Source organism: Teleopsis dalmanni, chromosome 2 (assembly GCF_002237135.1).
Source record: "Teleopsis dalmanni isolate 2A chromosome 2, ASM223713v2, whole genome shotgun sequence".
NCBI lineage: Eukaryota > Metazoa > Arthropoda > Insecta > Diptera > Diopsidae > Teleopsis > Teleopsis dalmanni.
In genome coordinates, this window is record NC_051847.1 from 177,631,072 (window position 1) to 177,650,637 (window position 19,566).

Sequence of the window (19,566 nt, forward strand, 5' to 3'; positions counted from 1 at the left end):
ATTATATGTTATTTGTGTTTATTTGAAATAGAACAAAAATACATTTAGTTTTCAACAAAAGCTTAAAAATAATCTGTTAATAATGTTTAAAATTTATATGGTAAAACATTTTAATTTTAAAATTAATATTATTAGCTGATAACATATATATATATATATCATATAGATAAGATGTTGGATTAAGTTGAAGTGATAACATTGTGCTATCGATTGGCCACTTGACTAGTCAGCAAAAATCGCAGTGACCTTTAAGCTGAGTATAAGGGAAAAGTAAGACAAAGAATGGTTAGCCGTATGTATAAAAAACACTGGGCCTAAAAATGTTTTGATGACGAACAATAAACCAATAACCAAACCAATGACACCAATAAATTTTGACAGTGTGGAACATCTAGCTTAGCGACGGGAAGTATACTTATAAGCATGTATTAAATTTAATAATATTTTTATTATTGAATTTTAGACGTTTGGGTTTCAATAAAGTTTTTTTTAAAAAATTAAAAAAGAAAGGTCGTCACCTATATGACTAGATCCACTGTACCTATTTATAAGAAATATTCATACGTGTCATAACTTCGCTATAGATCTCCTAGCTAATATAAGTGAAGTGGAAGTTGCTCAAGTTACTCAATTTTATTTTGGCCTGTTTGTACTTGGGATAATTCGAAAAACTTTGACTGATTTATACTACTGCACTCTTTCTTACGCTCTCTATCTCAACTTCTCTGTCTCTTGCTCTCTCTTGTCTTTCGCTATCTCTCTCCCTTTCTCTTTCGCGCTTTTCAATCTCACATAAACACCATAAATGTTTACACTCTTACACTTACACTCAACGTGTAAAAAAAGAGTTGCCGCAACATAAAAATATCTGTCCTCCTTTTCACATTTTCTTCCTCCCAATCCTTCTTTCTCTCTCTCTCTTTCTTTCTCTCTCTCTCTTGCTTTCTCTCTCTCCCTTTCATACATAAAGTCTTTTTGCTTAAAAAATGCTCTCTTCAAGACATAAATAATAATTTAGTTAATGTTTAGACTGAAATAAATATACCTTAAACCAGTATCACTGATGTATCAGTGCTATTAATGATGACCGAGTGCTGAATTTTATGGCTACAATTGATGACCGAATGCTGAATTTTATGACTTAATGCAATCAATGGGAAATATTAAACCAATGCTAAGAAAACTTAATATTTACACATTGTACTATAACTCTTCCCGCATTATGAGCCGTTTTTCGTGTTTTTTATTTCAACTATTAACAAACTGAACGCTAGGCTGTCCATCGTACAGGGTCATGTAGCGATTTCAATTGCCATTAAACATAAAAATAATAGTAAAATCTAGCTAAAAATAAAACCGATTAGTAAGACTCTGGCTTACTAGCTGTTAGAATGGTAATTGACGGGTCTAGTCATTAACTAAAATTTGCAACATCCACTCCTCCAGGTGTACTTAGCTACTGTGCTGCTGTCTTGTTAACAACTATGACGATGGCTTCTAATGATGTTGTTAATGATGTTGGTAGAGTTTTCTACTTAAATCTTTAAATCCACTGATTCATTACAAATTAAAAGCATTTTTACACATTTTGGATTAACAAGTTTGTCTTCTTAATTACAATGCATCCTCATGATTGCTTTGAGGAGTTTCAGATTTTATTTCCATATTCAAAGTCGTTGCACATGTGCTTAAGGCGAATTATGATGCACTTATACGTTACATTGTTTATGCAAAAATAAATATATTTAAATGTCATATGAGTATAGTAATTTACATTATTAAATAATTAAAATAAAATTTTAAAACTATAGAAATTCCATTGAGAGAAAGAAAACATTAGCATTAGGTAATGCTCAATGATATGATTCTTAAAAGCCATTAACCTCCTACCCTTTCTTAGTACTAGTATGTGAATATGAAATACATTACCGGAGAAACACTTATGCTTTTACAACTAAAAACTGACTTTATAAATATTAAATAATTGAAACAAATGTGAATAAATGGAACGAAGGAAATAGTAACTATCCATATAAAAAATTACCTACCTAAAATGAAATATGAGAAAAGAAATAGATCAATATTCTCTATCTCTACAAAGTAGGAAAAAAAATTTTTCTAGTCTCCATAGCGCTCATTGTCTTTCACATAGCAATTTCCACTATTTAATTATGAAACCACGTCTCACATGTTGCATTAGATGGAGCGTTTTCTTTGGATTATATAAGAAACGCAATGTGTGCGGCAAATGTCCTTTATGGACACAAAATTCGACATTATCACTGATAGCTTCTTACAGATTCAACTTGGTATATCTGTAGTTTAATGTCAGACTAATAAATTAACGTATTAATACGTTACTCACTTTTTATAGCGCCATCTGTTAATTAAACCGAAAAATACTTATGTATATACCTGGACATATGCAGGACCTTCTCATACACGCAGACGATATAGCAATCTTAAGTAGAAAAGTTCATCGACTTACACCACAGTAGTGGGACTAAATATTAACGAGAATAAAACAAAATACAAGAGAGATGAAAGAAACATCCACAGTGAATTTCAGAGCCCATTTATGTCGGTGAACTACCTTTGAAGACGTTGAAAACGCCAAATACCTGGGTGTCCTCATTAATAGCAACAATAACATCAGTGTATGTATCCAATACAGAATTGTGGCAGCAAACAGAAGTGATTCCGGACACGCGAAAGTCTTCAAATATAAAATTGTGACCAGAAGCGCCAAACTACACGCTTACAAAACAATCATTCGCCTGGTATTATGTTACGGGTCCGAAACTTGGACTTTAACAACAGCAGATGAAAACCAAATTACAGCTTTTGAAAGAAAGTTGCTGTGAAAGATATCCGCCTGAACCAGGTAGAATATCGTCGGCGCATGAACGCAGAGCTACAACTTTGTAACGATGAATGCTGTTAAGTTCGCAAAGTCCCAGGGTTTGAGGTAGATCGGACACGTCATGAGAATGCTGGATGAGAGACCACAATGGAAGAGGTAGCTCACATATAAGATGATTTGACAACGTGACCGACGACATCACAAAAAACTAAAATAGAATTATCTCAAAATAAAACTCAAAAACACATTGGGCTCAATTGTTGGGTCTAATTGACCCTATTTTCAATTTTTTTCAATATTTTTGAACATTAAAACTTTTGTTTATAATTTTTCATTATAAAAGTAAGAAACTAGTTGTAGTTGTTGAAAAATATTCACTTCGAAATGAATTTACGCATTTCACGTCCTTATAAAAGAAGAGAAGAGTTCGGTTTCAATTGATGTCATCTGTCACTAAATATCAGGTCTTCTATCAAATATGTCATTAAGTATTTTATGTGTTCCAATGTGCACACACACCGTCTCTAGTGATCTAGTCAAAAACCGCACTTATTCCGACAAATGCTGTAAGTCGAAACGAGAATCACTCCAAAGGCAGCAACTGAAATTATCTAAAAACTTCAACCGGAATTACAATGCATTAAAGTTTACGGATGCGCCAGTCAAACCGTTTGAGATTGAAGTTAGCCAAGTTGGAAACGCAAAACGCAAAAACGCACAAACGCAATTAACAAAAGACTTTTTAGTTATTTTTGCAATTTTTTACTTAATTTTATCAATAAAAAGTTGATTAGGAATTTTTCCTTTTCTACGACTTCTTAGAAATAATTTAACTTAACTAATTTGAAGCGAAAAAAAATAAAATAATAAATATATATTATAGTATAAATATAAAAAATAATGTAATCTCTTGATGAATTGGAGTAAAAAATATTCAAGTGAAAGGAGTTGAAGTAATTGAAAATGGGAAAATTGAAGTTAATTGCTTGAAATACAAGTCAAAATGTACAAGTATGGTTTGACCGAATTTTCATTCAATTTATTTTTAATACAATAATTATTTTTAAACAGAAATTTAATTTTTAATTAAGTTTGGAAATAACAACAATGTAAGACAACTTATAAATTGAACAACGGAATCTAAATGAAACGATGGTTTAATGTATTATCATAGGAGACTGGGTTTTAAATTTAACGGGGTTCACTTAATTAAATCAAATTTTTAAAGATTCTTTACTATTAACCCCCTTCCTGCTTCAAGTTAGATTTCCATAAATATATTTGAAGTCTATAAATTTGAAATGAAGTCATTTCAGTTGCCACTGAGTGTGGCAGCGTTTAACAATAACGACACAGACCCATCCCACCTGGAAGGACGCTTGTAGCCAAAATCCGCCTTACCGTATAATTGTCAATAGATGGTTTATACCTATTTTTTGAAGTTTGTGTTCACTCTCGGACGTACCTTCTTTAAAATTAATTAATAATCAAAATTTATAATTTTAGATAATATTTTTGAAATATTATTTTGAAAAGAATTTTCGTAGCAACTAAGACAATCATAGAATATTCTTATTAAAATATGTATCTGTATCTCAACTACCTTAATTTTAAATAGGAAGATTATTCATATTTCTAAAATTTAATTAAATATATTTCTGCATATTCTCTATTTTTGACATTAAGACTCCTGTAAATTAAGATGATTATAATATATATAAATTATTTAATCATTGCCTGTCACTAGACACTACTTAATTAATATCATCATTTTTTACATAACAACTTCAGAAAAAATTATGCTTCCAAGTATGTCACCATTCCCATCTCTAATAATTGATGGCTTCAAATCTTCAATTTCGGATGCTAATCTTTATAAATTTTGTAAATGTTTGCCATATTCTCTCAGGCCACTATCTTCTTTGGCAATTTTATTTTTAAAACCTGTCATTCGGCATATATTATAGAAATTTTGTGAAAACACTGATACATCGGTCGTTATAGTTTATAACAGTACATTTTCTTTTGAACAGTTCTAGTTCATTATTATGGGCATAGCCAATAATGAGCATATGGAACGAAACTCTCCCCTAAAACTATGTCCAAAGTAATAATTCATAATAAGAAAACGTCCCATAGCGTATTAAATGGTGAGGATATGTCCGGCAAGTGTGATTAAAAATATAACTCCAAGTTAAGAATAATGAGAATGAAAATAAAAATTAATATGTTATAATGTATAGCTTGATAAAATAATTTTTAAATTTACTTATTTTAATTTACCAATTACAAAAACTGTTTCTTCCCTTTCCATCGTCGCCCCAATTCTTGTCTATGCCCACTCCCCTACCTGTGGCTTTTGAGAAAATAATTTCCGCTTTCTAATTTGACCAACTTACAACCCGAAATCAGTATTTTCAATAAATTTGCTTTTTTTTTAAATTAAAAATACTTGATTTGCTTCAAGTAGCCTATCTGTTCGGATATCAACCTCAATGACACTGTTTTCATCATGTTAAAATTTGTCAATTTAAAATTTAATTAAAATTCTATCATTTTTGTAAGTCATGATCATCGTCATATTGATTCTTTTTCGAGTTAGTGCATCTAGGCACTTTTACTCTTTGATAGCTGGGGTGTTTCTGCAGAGTCCCACCCTTCTCACTAAATAATTTAAATATTCTTCGATGATTCTTGATTCGATGACTGATCTTAGATCTACGTACCGCCCTGTGAGGTAATAAAAATACCTCTAGAGCACAAGTTTATGATAGAACATCTCTTCTCCAAAGATCCGTCGTTAGGTAGAAATTCTTAAAAAAGCTTCCTAAATCTCTAAAATTTAGAAACACTGATACATGTTCCAGTTTTAGGCAAAAGAACAGTTTTTTCTTCGAAATATACTTGTATGGGTTAATGGAACCATTATACTTGAAACTTTACCTGTATCAATTATCTGCTAGGAGAAATGTCTCGAATATAAATGATACATCTCTGTGGTCCATAACAATATAAAATAGCTAATTATTATTTCTTTGACCCTTATTAACATTTTTAAAATTAATTTATTTAAAAGATTTTGTTAAAGATAATTTACTGAAAACAAATAACGTGTCTTAATACTGCGGCATCAAAATGGCTTAACTGAGCCTATAGACGACTTCCCACTGGTATCTATCATCTACCATTTTTACATTTCAAAGAATCGAATTGACAACTTTCGAAATTCTTCTTATTCAGTAAAATCAAAAAAGTGTATCATTATTATTATAAATAAAAATTTTTTAACTAAACATTTTTATTAATCTAATTTTCTAAATAATAGTCCGAATCTTACTTAATATAAAGCAATCATCTGCGCTTAAGAGTTGCCATATTTATGTCAACTCATACCATCACATCGAATCAATTCGCTTCGTTTTCAGTTTTAAATTTCAAATGCTGCCTGACCTTGGCTTAAGTGTATTGATATTAGAGTGGAGTTTTCTTACTTTTGCCTTCCTAGACTATAAAATTAAAAGTTATTATCGGGCTTCTTTTCTCGGTCAATGTCAATAAACCTTATAATTCTTGCAAGCCATAAACGCCCGGCCACATTCATTATCATCACAGCTCAAAGCGGACGATAATAAAAAATTTATGTACTTTCAAATAAGTTAATACGGGTATCTCAAGTGCCACTAGTCGCCATCGACTTGCGTGTCTTTAAGCAAATTTTAATGCCGACCGTAAAATGGCTTTTATTCTCTTATTTTTTTTAAGAATTCCTTAGCACTTTTGTGCTTTTACTTATTTTAATTTCTTTTTCATTTAGTGACTTGTTAATTTTCAATTCAGTGGAACTTTGTAATCTCGAAAAGCAAAATATAAACATTTACTCAACTCACTTATTAGCATTCACATTTCCGTAAAGTCGAGTGCCGAACTGTCGAAATGTTGGAGTGTTGAAGAGATGAAATTTCTAGCTACCAGAACCTTAATGGCTTAAATAACGACAATGAGTATACAAAGAAACTTACTTTAATTTTATGGACTTCTTCAAAATGTCATCAAGTTGAGTACTTAATAGTGTCACGCTGCCTAAAATAATCCCTTCAAAAACTAAACAATTAAATCTATTTATTTTCTATTCTCTAGTAATAAAAATTTCGAGTTATCATGCACTTAACTCTATGGGAACTACAGTTTGCGGAAACATCATAGAAACGCAACTTGTTCTTTCTTATTACTTCATCAAGACAGAACTGATAATGTTTTTTTTTAGAAAAATGTCATTATTTTTAATTCGTTCTCTCTAAAACAAAAACAGAAATAAGTAATAGATATCCACTGTTTCAAACATGAAGTAATGAAAAATGTTAAAAAAATAACTTTATCATGAAAAAGTTATCATGCGACCTATAAGATCTATTGTGACCATAAAAATAAAAAATAAATAACTTAGTTACTTAGATTTTTCTATTAATTAAATAGGGGCTGAGAATACCTCTTATACTGTAGATTGGAACTAATAATTTAATTTATTTCGGTTAATGATTTTTTTCAAAATTTTGAAATTCTAAAAAAAGGATTTGAAAATAAAAACTATTTTCTAGAAAAATAATGGATTTAAAGTCTTTGATTGAAAAAACGAAACCACGGCGATAGATATAAGATCTAGTACAAATTATATTAGAAATGTCTAATATTGGTTTGAAGAACACGTGAATCAAGTTTGCATCATTATGGAAGGCTCTTCAAATGGTATCAACTTTGTCAACCAAAAATTGTGCAATTAGAAAAAAAAAACCAAAAATTTTTCTTTTTTAAAAACTTCATAAGTATATTCCTGAAAAAGCTCCATAAACGCCCATACCTATGTCTCATGATTAACTTTGAGGAACTGAAGTGTAGAATTTAAAGAATTTATTGCATTCGGTCCCGGCTATGAATGAAATAAAAGATGAATTCAATCGATATGGTATCTTTTCGGATTTTTTCTCATATTTCCATTTGATGCTCTCTGATATAAACTAAAAACATTAATTTTTGATTCTAAAGGGAACTCGTATATAAACAAAATTCTGTAAAATGTGAAAAAATTTCCTTTAAAATAGAATTTTTGAGGATATATAGGTATAGAAATATTTTATATGCACACTAAACAATATCTAATATGTTTGGGAATGCACAAACCAAACACAATCTCCATTGAAATCAAAAGAGGAAAATGAAAATGGATTGGCTACATGATCAGGAAAACAGCATCTTGCATAACAAAACAATCCCTACGCTGAAATCCACAAGATAACCGCCGACCTAGAGTCACAGCTAAGACATGGCGAAGAATTGTGGAACAGGAGCTTAAAGACGCACAGTACTCCTGAAACGAAATTACGAGAGAAGCAGACAACAGAGTAAGATTTAGAGGAATTGTTGAGACCCTATACTCCACTTGAAGAAATTTACAGCAGTCAGTAGTAAGTTAATCAGATATAGGTATATTTGAAAGGTCACCCAAGTTCAAAGGACACCAAAGTTCATACGGAATTTAATGCTCTTTAAACTAGCAAATAAAATTTGAATGGATTTACTAAAATTTTATAACAATGGAAAAGCAAGATATGAGAGTTATTATAATATTTTCTAAATTTGCCAACTAAACTCACAGATTTATTGTATTAACAGTATTTATTTAAAAAGATGATATCATTGTTAAAGTAAGATGCTATTTTTCTAGAGTTTATTAAAACTGCAGTAGGTTAGGCTATGTTGAAGTAGAATCCTTGTTACCAAAGCTCACTGGTGCATAAATAATTGACCATTGTGCTACTATAGATGAGCCATTGTCAAAAGAAAGATCTAAATAATCATCTTAAAAGTAAACGACTAACCCTCGAACAGCGACACTTTGAGAAGGTCTGACACTACACATTCAAGTAAAAGGAACCCAACTTGAGAAGTCTATAAATTTGTCTCTAGTTTTAAAAGATAATACCTATGTCCGATCAATCAAAGAATGGCTTCAAAGATTTTGAATGGCCTATTGGTCAATAATAGGTATTAACATATGAAAAAGAGCACGGTTTTCTTTTCATCCGTACAGCCACAAGTTTGACAACATCCATAGGGCGGTAGTATAAATCTTTTTGCATGCATTTCTATGGCCCTCAGTACCAAAATCTCATAGCACTGACTTGATTTCGATTTAGTTAAAGCAGTTAACTAGTATGAATTTTGTGTCATTTGAACCGGATGAGTTTTGTACCTTAACAAGAAACCTTGTTTATTCAGGTTTTTATTACCTAACTCAGGTATTTATATCTAATTACCAGGTTAGCTGTTGTAAGAAAGATACGAATATCCGAAAATTGAAAATCGTGTCTGCTTTAATCAAGTTATTTTTTTCATAGTTGCCCAAGATGTCTCTATATCTAGGTTTCTATATCATTGGTTGGACACTAATAAACCTTAACAATTCATAAAAGAAATCCCGGTATTCTCGAAAAGAGCAGCAACGGTAATGCTTACATGAAATTTACTTGCTACTTCGCTACCCAAGAAAATTGAGGTATATAGGGAACGTTATACTGCATACTTATTTTACTGCATGCTATATTGATATTATCCGAAAGATGCTACAATGGTTAGGCAATCGAAGGGAAATGCTAACTTGTTGCTTTTGTTGTTTTAAAGGAATTTACTTTTTGAAATGAAGCCACAGAAACCCACTTTAAGGTTAAAAACTTTACTCGATTCTGTCATTCGCCACTGCCTATCATTCTGTCATTTAGAGTTGTCAATGAAAGTTTTAACTAGATTTTCTAGATCTACTATATTTTCGGTTCAGTAATATCTGCTGGATATGAGAGAGTCGAAGCACTATGTTAAGCATAGTTTAAATGTAAACACAGGCAGTAAATAAAATCCTATGGATGCCAAATCCTTTAAATTTTATATCAACAGTTTAAACCGTTCATATCACTTGCTTTATATATTTATACGCTGTTTCACCGAAAGCCTGGACTATAATCCATAAAGTAATATATTCAATTTTCCAAAGGCTGGAACATAAGACTATGATTATTTGAAGTGTGACCTTTCTTCTTACCACAAGTAGCTAACCTTTTTAGATGCTTGCTACCAGAACAGAGAACGGTATGGAAGTATAGATTCAATAGCGGCTGTGTGGAGTCAGAGTATGATATGGCGTAGAAAACCCATTTTGAGTTAGTTATTTTTCTACAACAGCAAGGAACACAACTCGCTTGACGGACCTTTTTAGACAAATTAATCTTTGAGATAAGTTCACAGTCATGTTTAAGGTTTAAGACCCATATTTGACATTTACGTTTAAACAATGCGTGATGTCATAAATTCTAAGTAAGGTAAAGTTAGGAATTTCATACCATTTAGTCAATAACATAAGACAGAAGAAAGTAAGAATATTTCATAGCTGCTAGTAAATAGCATAGCCCTCGTTAGGTTTCTCACAACATTAAATACACTGCACCATTTTGTCACTAAGAAGATATTAATTTTTATAATAAATAGGAATAAATATTTATACTTTAATGAATGAAGGTCTCAATGAAGGTCGTTTAGTATAATATTCATTAAACAATTCAAATGAGTTTTATAGAGTTGGGTGGCACTAAGTTTTTTTAATTATGATTATTTTTTCTATTGTTTTAATACTGCATATCTAATTAATAATTAGAAATAATTTTGTATTAAACAAATACCTAATGAGGAAATTCTCATGAATATAAAAGTCAGAATAATTTAAATAAGAACAGTGGCTTGTTTAATTATGTTCGTAATTAATAATAAGAATAAGTTTATTCTTATGTGCTACGAATAACCTAAAAAAAATCACTTGTTATATTAAATTATTTTTTGTTTTTTATTTATATCTTAAATGAAGTGATATAGTGTGGAAGCACATCTCAAAATAACCTTAAACTTACTCTACCGCCTATGATCTTGGAAGACTTTCTTGCCACATCAAAAGTCAGGTTGCGTCACTATCGTAGTGATAGTTGATTAGTAATTCTTGGTACTAACAAAGGTATTTCTGACATGCTTGTTGTTAAATAGTGTAATTAAGTAATGAATTATTTATCTTAGAACTAAGATATTCTATATTATGTAATTATTACGATGTTTATTAATTGTAAGAACTTTAACAGGATTTTAGCTAATTAAGATTAAATTTTATCTCTTTTTAAACGTGAAATCATAAAACAAGTCACGGAATCGAGAAGTAAAACGGCAATTTTAAGCTCAAAGATATTTTGTGTAGGAGTTCAGTAACCTTAATTGCTTGGACGCGCATAACAGCACAAGTGAATCACTTCACACGATAATGCAGATACTCCAAATTATCGCATATATAATCCAATGGCATTTTAATAAAAGCGCAACGAAGTTTTATTTACTTTTATTCATCGTAATTTGCTTTCATATTGGAAGAAAAAAGCATCTGTGACTGTTCGAGGAACTCAAAGAGGAATGCATTCGCACCATGACTGTCTTAATTTGGACTTAATAACATTTGAAATGTGTTTAATGAGTTATGCAATATTATTTTTATCTTCATTGAGTGTCATAGTAATGTATTGTATAAAACAAAAATAATGGTATTAAGTATCTGAATTGATAAAACGTGATTCAGATAACAACTTCATATGAAAGTGTGTAACTGTTTATCTCAATATCTATTCATATAATGTATTAATTGTGTATTTTAATTATTAAAATTTAATCAACATAACGTGAATATAGAGTAACGATAATTAATATAATTTTTTTAAAATTTATTTTATTTACAATTAGTTTAACAAATATTATGGAAGAAAATAACTACAATCATTTTATTGCTTATTTATTAGCAATAAAATCAAGTCAGTTTTATTTCATTAAAATTAAAAATCCTTTATTGCTGTTTTATTAATTTAATTAATTATATTTCGACTCTCTTTAAGAGTCATTTTCAATAAAAAATAATAAAAATTAAATTAAATTTTTATTATTTTTTTTTAGACCATACTCCTGATGATGACTCTCAAAGAGAGTCGTAATATAAATTAATTTTTTTTAATAAAACAGCAATAAATTTTAATTTTATTGAAATAAAAGTGACCTATAGCCAGCTAATATATAAACAATAAAATCATTATAGAATACAGGTCAACAAACAAATTTAAAGTTTAATAGAAAATAACTACAGCAATCTCCATTGAGATTACCCATAACAATTGCATTTACTCATAATATTTTTTTTTAATGCCTTAAATATTACTTGATAATTCTAAAGCTATTTGGTAAGTTATCTTATGATCGAAATACTCACCAAATCCATATCAGTGATGTTTAAATCATAAGTGTTCTCATATCATAAGGTATTTCAAACATTTTATCCAGGTTTAGTATACTATATGTTCCACTATATGTGTGCTGGATATTATGCATTACAAGTTGGTGTTGTTTGAAGATTATAACAAAGGCACTATATAATAATATACATATATAAACATTTTCAATTTATATATTTTTCATATACGAGTATAATTGTTTGAAGTTGTACTAAAACTAACTTTCAACTTATCATTACTGATGTCGAATAATTTAATGTGATCATCTTTTGTTTACAATCCTCAATCAGGTCAGTAGCCAATTAAGCCTTTCGTAGAAAGCAAAATAATGAAATTGAAAACGACGTTTATTCGTTATTCGCATTCAATTTATCCACGACAATGATTGGGTTTCAAAAGTAGTTCAACAGAAAAACGTTTAAAAATGTGGAGTATTTTTTCAATAAATCTTAATATTTACAACGAAAGTGTTAAAACAATTAACTGCATTTAGCGAAAGTCAAAGTATTGTTCCATAAAATGAAAGAGAACTGATGATTTCTTCAATGACTAATAAGATCTACTGAGTTTTCACTAAACAAGCAAATGTTAAGTATATTAATTTATTTTCTATTCTATTTAATTATTTCTATATAAATATGTAATTCACTAATTCATTCATTAAAATAATTAATTAAATTTAATTAAAAATTAAGAATAAAGATCAGAAAGAAAAGTTTTATTACTATGAATATATTGTATTTCTTAGACTAAAATTAAAATCTAAAATTATTGTAAGATGGTAGATTTATATAGTAATTTCAAAATATGTACGCTATTCGTATATGATCCAAAAATTAGCAGATACAAAAGCTAAGTGTAAGATAGGAGCTACACCAGTTATTCCACAGAGCATCAAACACACAATGTTAAGAATATATTCACTACTGATCGAAAAAACCTCTTTATGAAATAATACTAAGTTTTTATTAAATATAATAGTCACTTTCTTTTGAAAAATTTGACGTTAAATAACAACTTATATTCAGAAAATATTGGTATCGCCCGTGCGACTAGTGGAGTAACATTAGCATGAATTTTTCAGCATTACGGGCACGATTTCGATTACTGGTATTTGCAGTCTCAAAAAATGTTTTACGAATAATTAATTATAAGAATTATTGCCAAGACCACTGATGATGGGTATTTGGCAATACTCGAAACAACCAAAAATTCAATTAATTAAAATAAATAAATTGAATTTTTATTGTTGTAGTTCACTACTGTTCGAAAAAACCTCTTTAAGAATATATTTTAATGGAATATCAGTTATCGAAAGCTATAAAACCTTAAATGTGGGTTCATTGTTTTTAGTTGTGGTAAAAAAATATTTAAAACAATTAATCACTATAATATAGACGAAATGACTTTGATTAAGTTTGATTTGATCAAGTTTCAATTATTCGAGAGTGATCTGTGGAATTGGTAAAAAAAATACAATGATCATTAAAATGTTCTAAAAGATTCGTTATGTGTAACTTTAGAATATAGTTCTTATCCACTATTGTATAGTACAGTTACAAACAACATTAATGACTTCGCAGATATATCACAATGTATTGCTTTTCGTCTTTCTGAAAATAAAATTATTACTACTTAAGCTATGTTTTGCGACTATTTAGTTATGAGGTAAGGCTTTCAAATTAATAGACAGATTTTAAGATATAACACTGGAAAATATTTTCAAAATTGAGAAAATAATAGCTTATATTTATGTACGTTCTCTGCAAAGAGTTTTCGAATTTTATAATTCTACGAAGCTACCTCTTCAACACAAAAATAAACCAATTGAAAATGTAAAGAACCTTATTGTGTTATATATTGGGAAGATGAAGTTTTACTGGGAACCGTTTTCTCTACTAGTATTCTATAATGGTAATTTCCAAATAACAGTTATATATATTCAAATTTATTATTATATAATCATAATCTACAAAATTATATATTAAGCTTTTATATTTTACACCTGAACATCATATAGTTAATTTTGAGTTAATTGAATTCAATTGAACGAAGCAAACTTAAGTAAATTAAAGTAAAAATAAAAAGTAATGATTAATTGTGGACAACTGAAATAATCCATAAACAGCAAATAAAAGTATATAAATTTCTGCAAAGCTGATGGAAGTGCTACATCACAATAGAAAAGTATTTTTTTATAGCTTAAAATATACTATAAATTTGTTAAAATTTTTAATCTCATATTAATCTCATTATTTTTATATTCTTTCATCTGAAGAAAAATCTCCTTAGCCACAAACCACAAAAATGTTTATTACCCATAATTGTGTGTTAAATGCATTTTGTGAAATATTATACTGCATTAAAGACAAACGTTTATATGTAAGGAAAAAAGATAGCAAGAGTAACCACTGAATATGTAACCTAAAGGTACGTACATACATGGATATAAAGAACTGCTTAGGGAATTACATGTCCTTGATGAGAATGTTACAAGTATGCCGCTTTTGGAATTTAAGACGTAGATGTAAATATAATAATATAATTATAATTAACGTCTGTTTAATTTTTAATATGAAAAAATTCATAATCTACATATAATGGTAACTTGATCTTTTAATTATATTTATTATGAAAGGCACCAGTAAAAGAAGTTACAATAATAAAAGTATCTTTATTAAGTTGCTTCATTTCAATAGGTCATTTAACTATTTTTAACTTGTTAAATAAAAGAATTTAACACGCCATGACTAAAATCTTTATTTCAATTTAGTTCAATTTTCGTTATATAAAATATTTAATGTTTTCGCTTTTATAAAAGTTATTGAGTTCAGACAAGACAGTAGACATACCATTTAAATCCGTTCATAATATTATATAAAATCTGATATTTTGGGCATGATATACTTAGGTGACTACTGGTGCCAAACCAGCTCAGAATAACAAAGAAAGCAGATTGCTACCGGTGTGTTTTCGTGAGCTTCTATGGACCTTACTTTCATTAAAAATCAGAATTGGCGATGAAGTGCAAGTTCACAAGTATAACATGTAAATAAGCAACAATATTCTGCGTGAAGTTTCTATAACGAAACTTTTTTGGAAAATCAAAAGAATTAAGATAAATAAACCTTGATATATAAATACATAATCAAGATCATTGACAGTTCTTTCTATTACCGTGATATAGGAATTATGACATTTACTCTAATATATCTGCCCAAAACGCCTGATTTATGGAAGACCAAATTACGGAGCATCGCTTAAAGCAATTGTTGTGTATGTTTTTGGCAAGAAAAACTCAAATAATATCAATAAGCCAGCGCCGTACTGATCTAATATGGCCCAAACTAATTTTTTTCAGTTTTTTAGTCTAGTCAATTGCAGCCATAAAACAAAACTCACTAAAGAACTTAAAAGCCATACTTCAATCAGCTTAAAAAAAGTATCGAACATTAAGTGAAGCGGTGGTATAATTATATAAAGCACTCGATGGAGTTTAATTGAAAAGATTGGTAGTTTTTTTTTATATTATTTGATAATACTAAATATTATAATGCAAGATGGATTCGACCATTACAGACAAAAGCTCCAACAATCTCTTTGAGATGACCCATAGACATATCAATTTTATTATGTGTTTGCTGACAGATGATTGTCGGTCAGATAACCATGCAAGAAGATGATTCAATGATACTTATCGCACCAGTGAGGTGGCGGAAGAATCTGCTTAAGCTTTTCTTTGTCATCTTCCAGCGCATATACGTGAATAAAACCTTGACTTTGTCATCTTTCAGCGCATGTATGTCAATAAAACATGTCAAGAACTTTTTACAGGATCTTAGTCAGCTACCATGCCTATACTTAAAGAGCTTTTTCAGTTTTATTAAGAGTTTCAATAGGCCTTAGTGCTTTTACCTAATTATTTCAATACAATATTTATTAATGCTAATAGTCTATAACAAATAAATTAAAAATTCAAATAAATAAATAAAATATATAAATAGTTTTCAGCTCCTAATCTAATCATTTTGTAAACGTTTTAAATAAAATGTAATAATACAAATATTAAATTTTATAAGGATAACTTCTAGCTTCACATAAGGAGCTTGAAGTATATACTTTTCCTTTTAAATTTAAAGAAGAATATGGAATATTAATAATTAATATGAAGTATATATCACTTATATAGCTACATTATTATGATTGATTTATGTTATGACTATTAAATCACAATCTTTCTATTTGATTTATGTCAACATTTTTTACTTTAAGTGAAAGTTACGACTGATTTCCAATCAAAAATGCTACAATTTAACCAATTTGATGCCATAAAGATTGTTTAGTATACATTTTCTTCTATTTTGTGCTTAGTTATGCATAAAACTATGTCTTAGAATGATCAATTTTATGATTTCTTCAGTAATTTGATACTTAATAAGCTCGTACATACCATCACGGTTAATGTGTTTTTTTTAAACCACAATGACAGTAGCAGTTAAACCAAGAACTATTTTATATATCTTAATCGAATAGTTACATTTGCATGACTGGAAAAAGTATTTTTAAAATCTCCGCAGGAGAGTCTTAAATATCACAGTGAACGCACTGAGTTGCACATATGTATGTCGCCAGTTGACCGCAAAAAATGCAACAGAAATGCATTTCATCTTCCTTACTTTGGATCGCGTACTGCAGTAGCACTCGCAGACAGCAATAATAAAAAAACTTCTTAATAAAAGCTATATAGTATAAGTTGAAGGATGTGGAGGAATGTTTACACTGACTGTGAAACAATAAATGAGTTTATGATAATCTTCCATGTAGCTTCCAAATCTCATAAAAATTCATTTGATAAAAACGTCTATAATGACTATAAAAAGGAAATTAACAACGGTCCAAAATTAAAACAAATAAAAGTGCAACAATAATTATTATTGCTTTAAAAAACTACATTCATAGTAATAAAAAATTTTAATGCACTTATAAAAATAATATGCGTGGTCTCAAGCAATTATTACCTCTACATCGCCAACAAATTTCCGTAAGTATGTCTTTCGTATAACATAATTCTGTGAATATACTTATCATTAATAAAAATAAATTAAATACAATAAAATTTATTGAAACAGTGAATATCATAGTAATCTTTATAAAAATTTTATATAAGTTTAATTTCACGATTTACTGACAATCTAAGCAATTTGGACTTAAATATAAAAAGAAATACGAATAACTCGAATAAGGAAAGAAGTTACCTTACATTAGGTTAGGTAAGAACTAGCATAGACACCCCTTAGCGATACCAGTTCTTAGAATAGTTAGTAGAGTTGTAATATAACAGTAGTTGTGTGTCTAACTTGTAGGCGAGTCCATCGCTTCATCTTTATTGCGAAGTATACCTAATTTTCGGAAGGATGAAAGTACTCTCACTAATAGCCCAGACTTTGCACAATCTGATTGTCATTTATTTCGGTCACAAAAAAAACGTTTGTGTTTGAAAACATTGACTGAGTTAAGAGTCGCTGAAAATTAGATCACAAGATCACAAGTGTTCTCTGCTTCACCGTAATGTGATAGTACTAACATTTTCTACAAATTTAAAGTAAATTTTCACTATAGTGACTTATTCATGGGGTGATTAGGGAATAGAACCATTCCTTTCAATATGTAATACATAATACAAATTTGATGTTCTGTTTAGTAAGCGGAAGATTGTAAACTCTCTGCCTAATAGCCTAGACCTTGCACAATTTGACTATCATTTATTTCGGTCTCTGCAAAAATCCCTGAATGGTAGAAAAACGATCGACCGAAGAGCCGTTGGAACTAAGTTAGCCAATTTTTTGCAAAAATCAGTTGGCCGATTAAAATTAAAAGCTATTCAAAAAATGGCAAAATTGAAAAATAATAATGGCCAAAATTATCATGATTTTTTTTTGGTGTTCTGTTTATTTATTTCATTCAGATAATAATATCAGTTCACACGATTAGTTTGCATTTTTGCCTTCGACAACGCCATCAGTATTGAAATAGTATGTGTTCTTTTTTATTCTAGATGTGTTGCAATTTCGGTAAATGCTTTTTTATACGAAACTCGTCCTTAAGATATTATGTCTTGTTAGGGCTTCAATCATGGAGATATGAATGTGAATGTCAGTTATAATTGCATGTCTAGCTCAGCAAGTTCATTAGGTAAGTCAACATTAATTTAGCATTATGTCACACGGTTACGCTATATAACACACTTTTAATATCTACTCTCTACTAGGTAGGTAGGTATGTTAAAGTGGCGGCCTTGTATCCAAAAGTACACTTGAACTTAAATAATGACCCATTTTAGTACGTACATAGACTAAAAGGTTAGTATCAAATGACAGTTCTATGAATTTAGCTAAGTCTCTAATGTTACAGTATGATAGCTCGGTCAGTACGGTAAGAAAAGGCACCACGAAGTTTTCTGATCTTCTCCTAGCTAAAGAAGGGTACTGACTCTCTACTAGCTTCACAGAAATGTTGAGTTAGGTTAGAGTGGCGGCCTTTTGCTCAAAAAAAGTTCTGCTATGATATCACGGATTAGCGTTATTCAGGTCGGTTAGATTTAATATCTTCTTTTAGCCAATCATGGACACTGACACATGACGTGAAGTACAGTTTAGTTCTCATTTGTAAAGTCACGCACTCAACAAAAATTATTTTAGGATGCTTCACAAAGAGACAGATAAATAAAGTATTATATTCAGAATTTTTTATTTTAATTTTAATTCTTTAAATTAGCTTTAAGATACTGCAATAAAAAGGGTTGTCCCTTAATGCATTTAAATAAATAAATAAATAAATTATATTCACTAGTTATATTGTAGAAATCAAACATATTCTCTAATACGACGCTCCCACATATTACGACATTTCTCCAATGTACCGTACATGCCTTTAACAGTGAGCCTATACTTCAAGACATTGATTATTAAGTTCAACGAGAGTTTGTTACTTTAAGATTTGAATGCGATTCTAAAGTATTACATTAGGCGAATATAGCTGAACTGTGTCAATTTATAATAAATGAAACTCAATAGACGACTTCCTAACCTATCTACCACAGGAAGAACAAAATAATTTTAATGCCGTAAACGTTTGTTATATTTTTTAACTTCCTTGAAAAAATCATATGAAAGTATAAATAAATATTACTAAAATTAGTGCAATAAATTTAATATGGAGAAAATATATAAAAATATAATTAATGTTGAAAAAATATTTATTGCAATATATAGAGCATTTATATTTTCAATTATGTTATTGCTTTGAAACCATAAATGCACCATTAAAGCAGCAATTTAAATAAAGAAT